Below are 10,755 nucleotides of genomic sequence, written 5' to 3'. Positions count from 1 at the left end.
AAAGTTTATTCCAACATAGTTTATTATTTTATGCTATTAGTAATGAAATTACTTTCTTAACTTTATTTTACATGTTTATTATTATTATATATTAATTCAAGTGATTTGTATTTGTGCATGCTGATTTTGTATCTGGAATCTCTGCTGATTTTTTTTTTTTTAGGAAAATTCTGTATTATGTTAAGAGTTAAAGAAAAGCACAATATAAAGAAAAGTCAAACAAATCATGCAGGGAAATTGATCACAGTTGACTTGACTGCTCTAAGATTAGCGGGGAATGAACACTTAGGCTTCCCAGGTCATTAGTCCCTATGTGGTCTTCTACTCAGGCTGGTATTTTCTATACAAGTCAAACCTCTCTCCATTGGAACGCTGAGCACCTTTCCGAAGGACTCCAGAAAACAGCACAGCTGCCTTTAGATACCGTTTCCAGATGGGCCTTTCTCTTCAACTTTGACAGTAGTTAATGTGCTAAATGTCTTGATAGAGAAGGTCATATTTGGGAATATAATTGGGATCAATTGGACTTTGGACAATAAGTTTTCTTCTCATTGCTCCTTGATAAATTACTTCAATCAAATCTATGAAGTCTTGTTTGGTTTTGAAACTTCCCACAAATTTAGAGTGATCTGGAGACCTATAATCCACTTTCATATGCTGCCCATTGAAGAAAAACACAGTAGATGGAATATAACTAATGTCAAAATAGTGTGTATAAACTGGAGTTTGGTCCACATCCACCAGATTTATAGCAGCCATTTTAACTCAAGTCAGAAGAGGTCTTAAAAAGAATATCATCTAGGTGCAGACAGACAGTATCCTCGTCTATCCCAAACCTGAGAACCAACACCTCCTCTGCAGTGTGCTTTATTGCCTGGTTGACTTCTTTTTTGCTAGTCAGCTTGGGTAATAGAAAGCTCATCTTGAAATAATCCAATTAATCCATCACTGTCAGTCCTTATTTGTACAAATTTCCTCCCTCTAATTTCAGGACTGTCAGCGACCTGGCCTCTTTTCCCTGGTGGGGACACCAGCAGCTCCTTTCTTCTGCCAGAAGCACTCAGGGACCCCTCTGCTGAATTTTTTAAATTAATTCTAAGAGTTCTAACAGTGGCCTTAATTGTAAAAATGATCTTTTCAGGTAGAATTAAAGATCTCAAGATTAGATCATCCAGAGTTAACTGGATGAGCCCTAAACCTGTTAAGTTTGATCAAGCAATTGAATTGCTACTCCTTCCCCGGGAACTGGCTTTTCCCTTTGGCCACATTTCACTTTCGGTAACCACATTCCATTATCTCCCCTCCGGGTATGCAGGTAGGCATAAAGAAGTCTCCACCCTGAAAAAAAGCCCACCAAACATGCTTTAAAAGCCGCTGACTCCCTTCATGTCATTGGGTGCTGGAGCCATTCAGGCTCAGCCACCTGATGTGTGGATGATCGAATAAATTCATAATCCCTCACCATTCTAGCCTCCTGCATTCCTCCTTCTGCGACCTAACATTTGGTGCCAAAAACCTGGGAGGGTTCCACTGGGATGGGAGCCATCGCCCTGGCTTTGGTCACCCCGAGTTTGCTACTCGGAGAGCAGTAGGCAATGGCAGCTGGTCCTAGGCTTACCTTCAAATCCTACTCAGGTGACTCAATTACCAGCTTTGATCAGGCTTCCCTCCCTTATGGCCTTCCCTCCCACCCCCTGCCAGTCAGCCAAGGAGGATGCTAGACCAGGAATCTCTCCTTCTCCACTGATGACCCTCCATTTTACACCGGCCAATCTTCTCTAGGTGAGTGAAGTTCCACAATTTCCCTTCTCTCAGGTCTTCTGCCCACTCTCTCTCACTGACTTCTCAGAAGTCTCTCATCTCAGAAGTCCTAGCGCTAGGCCAGAAGACTCCTCAGCCATTTGGCTATGGGTCCTTCCTGATTGGGAACACCCAGTCCAGAGAGTTACCTCTCATTTCTCATGGTGATTTGTTTAGCAACAGGGACGCCTGCCCTAAACAGTCACCTTTGGATTTGTGGTCTGTCACTCACCCTTCCTCCCTCGTGTGCCATGCCACACTCCCTCTGCACACTCTCAGGGGAGATCGTGCCCAATCACCTCACCTTATTTTGTAACACTGTTTGGTCACAACATAAACTAGATAATAAGTCTCAGTGGCCTGAAAATAGCACTTTCAATTTTAACACACTGAGCAATTTCGATAATTGCTGTCACTGCAATGGAAAATGGTCAGAGATTCCCTACATCCAGGCCTTTTTTCATGCTTTAGTCCCAATTGTCTCTCTCAGTCCTGCTCTACCCATCAGATCTTTCTCCTTCACACAAAACATCATACCCCTAACAATTGTGATTCTGAATCTACTCTTGACCCAGCAGACCACTGACCTCCACCCCCTTACATATCCCCTCCCTTATCTGCAGTAGATTCCCAAAACCCAGATCCTCTGAACCAGCAACCACCTTCTTCCCCAGCCCCTAAAAGCCCAAATCCTGAGAATGTGAGCTCCAAAACAGCCTTTTCCCATCTAACATTAATTCTCATGCCACCCAAAGACTGCCTTCCTCAACAGCCTTTTCTATTCCCCTGCCCATTCCACCCCTGAGGGAGGCAGCAGGAACTGAATGGTCAATTATGACAAACTTAATCAAATCACTCAGGGCCCTGACAAAAACCCTGCTCTCTTTTTCTCCTGTCTTATGGAGGCCTTACAGAAATTTACTACCTTAGACTCCACCTCCCCAGAGGAAAACCTTCTTCTTCTTTTTTTTTTTTTAGTTTTTTTTTTCCTTTATTGAATAGATATTACAAATGTGTCCTTACCCCCCAATGTCCCCTCATCCCCCCAATCCTGCCCTCACCCTCACCCCCTGTTGTCCATATTCATCACTTACTTACGCTTATATGCATGTATACAAGTCCTTTGGTTGATCTTTCCCCCTCACCCCCACCCTCCCCTGCCTTCCCTCTGAGTTTTTAGCATCTGATCGATGCTCCTCTGTCTCTACATCTGTTTTTGTTCATCGATTTACGTTGTTCATTATAATCCACAAATGAGTGGGAGCATGTGATATTTATCTTTCTCTGACTGACTTATTTCACTTAGCATAATGCTCTCCAGCTCCATCCATGCTGTTGCAAATGGTTCTGAACACATTTTATATCCTAACCAGCCTCTGACATATGCTGCAAACTTCAGACACAAGTTTACAAACCCCTCAAAAAGACCTCATTAACCTGGCCTTTAAGGTCTTTAATAATAGGGATGAGGACCCAAATCCAAAAACAAAGGTGAGATCAGGCCAAGGCGGAAGCCCAGACAAAGGCCTTTCAGCTCCTAGCCACCATTTTCATGAAACTCAAACGAAGTGCTGGTCCTCCTACCAAAGGCAAGTCAGGGGCTAAGCCTCCTCTGGGCCCATACTTCAAATGTACCAAGGAAGGGCACTGAGCCAAGTCCTGCTCAAACCTGAGATTCCAGCCTGAGCTCTGCCCAAGGTGCAGAAGGGAAGGCCACTGGAAATCAGACTATAGTCTGGCCCCTTCGGGTCGGACCTCAGCCAGTCCAGCAAGGACACCCTCTGGATCCAGATTGGAGCTCCCAGACCTCCTGGGACTGGCCACTGAAAAAGCTGCCCAGGCCCTGACAGGGCCCCACAGACTTACATCACCAGGACAGAGCCTTGGGTAAGGACTGTGGTGGCAGGTAAGCCGATCTCCTTTTTAAGTGACATTGGGGCCACTTATTCTGCCCTCTCTGAATTTGCTGGGATCCTTATCACCTCCTCAGTCTCTATTATGGGGGTTGATGGATTAGTCTCACAGCCATTAGCCACCTCACCTTTACACTGCATCTTATTAAATACCCCCATTCACTCTTTTCTCATTCTACCTCGGTGCCCGGCCAGGGCTACCATGCAACCCAGTTGTCCCAAGCCACAGTCACCTACCTCAGTTTCATTCACTCACCCCAAAAGGCTGAGTCATTCCTTGGACTATAAATGCTTTATCTCTTTATCTCCTCCATGACTGTCCCCTCCTCTGAACAAGAAATTTTCTCCTTTCTCAGGCTCACTGGGTACTCTCACATCTGGGTTCACAACTTTAGTCTTCTTTCAAAGCTCCTCTATGACATGACATGGCAAAAGGACCCACTCACTGAGCCTTTAGATCCCAAGGCCAACATTTTCACTTTAATGCTCTGAAAATTGCTCTGACCTCAGCGCCTTCTTACCCGCCCCCACCTTTCCCAAAGAACAACTTTCTTTACTGCACATGCTAACTTAACAGTTCACTATTATCAGAAGCTGAGCTCATTATCTCTTAGCATGTTATCTCTAAGAAAAAAGCCGGCAGTATTGAATCCAAGCAGCTAGAGGCCTGGGAACAGGCTGCGGGGCTTGTCCCCCCCTCCTCCCCCCGCCTTTTCTTCAGCCTCATATACCTATACATAATTTTCCAAAGTCTTTATTAACTTAAAGACTTTGAAGCATTGCTGAGTTAAATGATAAATATCCAAATATTTTAAAATAGCATACAATACTGAAACATTGATTGCTAGACATGTTTTAATTCTCCTGCTCTTAGTTTTTATTACAGAAGGTCTATTGTACTTTGTTGAATGTATATATTTTTTGAAAGTAAGAGTGTGCTTAAAGTGTGTTGATAAATGTTAATCTAAGAAATGTTGGCTGTTTACTTTTTGGTTATCATTGAAAAATTAAGGTTTCTAAGAGTGAAGAATTCTAATACATTTTAAAGAAAAAAGAAAGAAAAGGTCTGTATAAGTTGCTGGAAGTATGACAAAAAGAAAGAATTTTAGAGTAGAAATACGTAACGGAAGGTCCAAGGCATGGTTATACATTTTTAAAGGGCATAGAAAGAAGGTTTGAAGGCTAATTTGAAAGTGTGAAATTTGTGAAGGTTGGTTTTGTAATGAGGAGGAAAAAAGAAATGTTGAAAGAAAGAAATAAGTTCTAAAGTTAACCATTTACAAGAATTGTAAAAGGGCCATTTTACTCTAAGAAAGAAAGTGAGGTTTCAGTCTCCAAGCCTGGCAGGACAAGGTTGCTGGATACTTCTTAAGCTAAACCAGAATATTCAGCAACAGAATTTTAAGACAGGAGTGTACATAATGCCTCAGACCCCCACCCAGCCTGCTCTTCAGATTGGCTGGGGGAGGGAGGTGGTGGTTGGGGGGTGGCATCTGTACTTCATGGGTCAAATGTATAGGTTTGCTTGCTTTGCTTTTCTAAAGGGGCATACTTTAATTACTTGACAAGTTAACTTTTCACAATATCATCAAGGTCTCATATAAACTCATTCATATAAGAAGCCAATATTTTATGAGCAACTGGTTCTAGTAAAGTCCAAAGAAAATATTTGCATATATATCCAAATTAGCACTAGCCAAAAAGAATGCTGTTTAGAAGTAAATTTAAGCTTTAAAAAAGGGAATTTAAAATTCTCTTCCACTATTATTTACAGAACAAACTATAAGTTATTACTTAAGCATTAAATCTCACCATTAGTGAGACACCATAAGTAAAAATAAAGTTACTTTTACTTGAGATGTATACATTGCAGTATTGACAAGCATGTCTCTCTCCTACCTATTTTTCTGGAAGGCAACCAAGTTGGTTGCTCTGGTTGAAGGAAAGTAAAAGTCTTTAATGTAGGAATTTACAGTTTAAAAATAAAAACAGCAAGGATTAAGGTTCAGTAAAAATAACATGTTAAGCATGTGAATGGGAGATTATAACCTCAGGAAACTTAAAGTACTAAATTTGGCTGGTCTGAGTGCAGTGATGTCTTACAATTAACTGATCAAAGCCAGTCTGTCTTACTTCTTATCCAGCTATCCAGGACCCTGGCCTCAACTTCTCCTTTGCTTCCCTTTCTCTTTTCCTTGGATAACAGCTCATTCTAGCATTCCCTCCCACTTTCATTGCAATAAAACCTCAACCACTCATATGTCACTCCTTATTGGTAGTGCCATGGTGACTACCCTCTCAGCTTAGAGCGTGGAACCGGGAAAGGGAATCTTATACCCCTTAGTCCACCTCTTCTCCTTACACCTTTCAGCTTGTCTCCATCATCAGGGATTTTCTTCCTTTGTAGGGAAAACATATATATGACTCCCCATCAGCTGGACAGTAACCTGTACTCTCATCTCTCACCCAATATAGATGTGGCCCCCAATAATCAGTCTTTACCTGTCCCTGTAACGCATCATATCTGACACAAAAGAGGAGTCCAAATAATCCCTCTCCTAATAACCCTGGGCATCACAGCAGGGGTTGGAACTGCCATAGGGAGCTTAACCACAGCTCTACCTATTTTGAAATCCTGTCTCAGGACCTACAAGAGACTTGTAGATGCCCATTAAGGGACAAAACTTGGAAAACAAGAACCTCAGCCCCAGGGTAACCTATTCTCCCCTTTCATATCACTAGTCAGGCAACTGAGACCCCTGATCTTTCCCCCCCTAAAGGTAACATCAAAGTCGCAGTTGTATTTCAGCTCCAGGCCCAGAAAAGCAGCAAAACTAGACAAGTGATGCTGTGGCAGCCTCAGGACCAGCTTTTACCTCCCAAGTCACTCAACAGGATCACTCTCGAGACTTCACCAACCAGTCTATTGGGGAAATTATGCTGTTGCACCCCTTGTCCAGCCCTCTACTATCAAAGTCCATTCCCCTGTGGTCTCGACGTCCCACATCAGCAGGAAGCAATTACAGAAGATATGACCTTCGTCCCTATTCCATAAAACAAAAGGCTGGAATGTTAGGTTTGATGGAGCAATTGAATTGCTAGCCCTCCCCTGGGAACTGGCTTTTCAGGTCATTTTACTATGGACATTCCCTTTGACCACATTTTACTTGCGGTGATCCATTATTTCCTCTCCCGGTATGCATAAAGAAGTCTCTGCCCAGAAAAAGCCCACCAAAAGTCCTTTAAAAGCCGCTGACTCCCATCATGTCACTGGATGCTGGAGCCATCTAGGCTCAGCCACCTTGTGTGTGGATGATTGAATAAATTCATAATCCCTCACCATTCTGGACTCCTGCATTCCTCCTTTGGTGACCTAACAAAACCCAATGTCCAGTATCCTTATAAGAGATAGAAGGGAAGAAGACCATGTGAAGATTGATGTTAAGATGGAGGTATATTGGAGTTATGTTTCCACAAGTCAAAAAACATCTAGATGCACTAGAAGCTGGAAGAGGCATGGAAATATTTCTCTGTAAATGAGGAAAAAATAATTTTTTTCTGCTATGATTCTAAATTCTTGACTGGGATTCCTGTTACAAAAAAGGTTACCACATGATCTCACTCATTTATGGATAATAAAGAACATTATAACCTGATGAACAAAAAGATAGATACAGAGGCAGAGAAGCATTGAACAAACTGTCAAATTACTGTTAGAAGGCTGGGGAGTGTTGCTGGAGGGAGGTAAGCGATCAGTTGAAGGACTTGTATGCAAGGATATAAGCATAACCAATGGACACAAGACAATGCGGGAGTGGGGTGAGGGCATGTGCTGGGCGGGGTAGGGGAGGCTGGGGAAGGTCAACGGGGAAAAAAAAGGAGACATATGTACTACTATCTGTAACATTTTAAACAACGAAATAAAATTTATAAAAAGAGAAAACATAGAAGTTTATTAAAACACTAGAGGCGACTCCTGGGCGGCCAGCACAGGCACGGCGACCACGCCATCTTGGGAAACAGAGATGCTTGAGACTAGGATCCTGGCCTCAGCACCACCCAGTCTGATCTCAGACACATACCAGGACCCTGCAGCCACTGGGGACAGAGACCTGTGACCACAGCTACAGACCTGCGGACACCAAAAGTTCAGAAATCCCAGTGGCAGATCCGTGAGTAACAGAGCCCATCCCCCCTTCCCGCAGGCTTGCGGGCAGCACCAGAGTAACTAACTGATAGATCCACCCCTTGACGGGCCTCAGCGCTCCAGGAACTTTAGCCTGGAAGTGCTCGAGGACCTCGGAACTGATCCTAGGCGCACTGCCGCCTTCTGAGCCCTGGGCTGGGAGCAAACACAGGAACCCCAGGAACTGAGCCTAGGCGCATTGCGGGCTTCTGAGCCCTGGGCTGGGAGCAATCCCGCGAACACCAGGAATTTGTCCCACATATCACAGGCCCACGGACCCTGATTCTCTGGGCAGGTGGCACCACCAAGCACCAGTGACTTGACTATGTTTTTTTTCACCTGCGCCGGAGATCCTGATTTCCTGTGCATTCATACTAAGAGCCAGTGACTCCAATTCCTGGTGCAAGGGCACACAGGGACCCTGATTCTCAAGGCAAGGTCGCTCGAAGCAACAAAGACTCTGATACTGGATTCTGGGGAACTCTGACTCCTGGCACACGCTAGGGGGCTCTGGTTTTCAACACGCTTCAGGGGGGTCTCTGTTTCAGCACGGTGCAGGCAGGGTCCCTAATCCTAAGGGCGCTTACGAGGCCACATTGAGCGCTGACAACACTGACTCTGAGCAAGCCTGGTTCCCACCAACCCACAACGACCACACATCTTAGTGTCAGAGCTCTTCAGTGACACTAGGGTGGTGAGAGGCTCCCACTGCACACGGCCCAGGCCCACGCAACTCGACCTTTGAACCATAGGGAGATAATCAGAATGAAGAGACGAAAAAACACCCAGAGGAAAGTCAATGAGGAGTCACCAAGAAAGGACATTAATGAAGTTGAAGCATGCAACATGACAGAAAAAGAATTCAGAATAATGGTTGTACAATTCATTCACCGGATGGGTGAGAAAATCAACAACTTATGCAAGAATCAGGAAGAAATGAAAAGTGATATAGCTACAATCAAAAACACCATAGAAAGTTTCAACAGCAGACTAGAAGAAGCAGAGGACCGAATTAGTGAATTAGAAGATAAGGCAGAGAAACAAGCTCAATCTGAACAGCAACTGGAGAAAAAAATTAAAAAGCAGGAGGAGAGCCTAAGGGAGCTTCGAGACAACATGAAACGAAGTAACATACGCATAATAGGGCTGCAAGAAGGACAAGAAGAGCAGCAAGGATTAGAAAATCTATTTGAAGAAATAATGTCAGAAAACTTCCCAGATATGGGAAGAAAAAAGTTACAAAGTACAGAGAGTCCCAGGCAAGATGAACACCAAAAGACCCACACAAAGAAAAATAATAACGATGGCAAATGTACAAGACAAAGACAGAATCTTAAAGGCTGCAAGAGAGAAACAGAGAGTTACCTACAAAGGATCCCCAATCAGATTATCAAATGATTTCTCAACAGAAACACATCAGGCCAGAAAATAATGGACAGAAATTTACAAAGTGATGCAAAGCAAAGGACTGAATCCAAGAATACTCTATCCAGCAAGGCTATCATTCAGAAATTGAAGGGGAAATAAGAAGCTTCACAGACAAAAAGAGGCTAAGGGAGTTTATCACCACCAAGCCAGCAATGCGAGAAATGCTAAAGGGACTGGTGAAAAAAGAAGAAATAAAAAGCCCAGAAAGAGAACAGCCACAAAAAAAAAAAATAGAAATAGCTACAAACAAGTACCTTTCAACAATAACTTTAAACATAAATGGAATAAATGGTCCAATCAAAAGACATCGAGTGGCTGAATGGATAAAAAAACATGACCCTGCCGAAACCGGTTTGGCTCAGTGGATAGAGCATCGGCCTGCGGACTGAAAGGTCCCAGGTTCGATTGCGGTCAAGGGCATGTACCTGGGTTGCGGGCACATCCCCAGTAGGAGATGTGCAGGAGGCAGCTGATCGATGTTTCTCTCCCATCGATGTTTCTAGCTCTCTATCTATCTCCCTTTCTCTCTGTAAAAAATCAATAAAATATATTTTAAAAAAACAAACAAACAAACAAACATGACCCATATATTTGCTGTCTACAAGAGACCCACCTCATTAGAAGGGACTCACACAGACTGAAAGTGAAGGGATGGAAAAATATCTTTCAGGCAAATCAAAATGAAAAAAAAGCTGGGGTAGGAATACTTATATCAGACAAAATAGACCTCAAAGTGAAGGCCATAACAAGAGATAAGAAAGGCCACTTCATAATACTGAAGGGATGAATACAACAAGAGGATATAACCCTGATAAACATATATGCACCCAGTGCAGGAGCACCCACATACATAAGAAAACTCCTGGAAGATATGAGGGGAGAGATCAACAACAATACAAGAATAGTAGGGGACATTAATACACTACTGACATCACTGGATAAATCCGCTAGACAATAACTCAGCAAAGAAACAGCAATCCTAAATGACTCAGTAGATCAGATGGACTAAATTGACATCTTCAGAACACTTCACCCCAAAGCCACAAAATATGCGTTCTTCTCAAGTGCTCATGGGACATCTTCAAAAATAGACCACATATTGGGTCACAAACAAAGTCTCCCCAAATTCAAGAAGATTGAAATCATACCAAGCATCTTCTCAGACCACAAGGCCATAATATTAGAAATAAATTACAATAAAAACAACGCAAAATACTCAAACTCTTGTAAGCTGAATAGCACGTTATTAAATAGTGATTGGGTTACCAATGAGATCAAAGAAGAAATTAAAAAAATCCTGGAAACTAATGGCAATGAAAACACAACAATCCAAAACCTATGGGACACAATGAAAGCAGTCCTGAGAGGGAAGTTTATAGCTCTAAAGGCCTACCTCAACAAACAAGAAAAAATGGTAGTAAATCATCT

The 10,755-nt window shown here is 43.0% G+C and overlaps 1 pseudogene; it reads right to left on the bottom strand.

The window, feature by feature from the left end:
* Positions 1-399: 399 nt before the first annotated feature.
* LOC132224022 (thioredoxin-like protein 4B) lies at positions 400-996 on the bottom strand (annotated as a pseudogene).
* Positions 997-10,755: the final 9,759 nt, after the last annotated feature.

This window comes from Myotis daubentonii, chromosome X, assembly GCF_963259705.1.
Source record: "Myotis daubentonii chromosome X, mMyoDau2.1, whole genome shotgun sequence".
Taxonomy (NCBI): domain Eukaryota; kingdom Metazoa; phylum Chordata; class Mammalia; order Chiroptera; family Vespertilionidae; genus Myotis; species Myotis daubentonii.
Note: the sequence above shows the minus strand (reverse complement) of the source record. Positions and strands in the feature narration are given on the sequence as shown.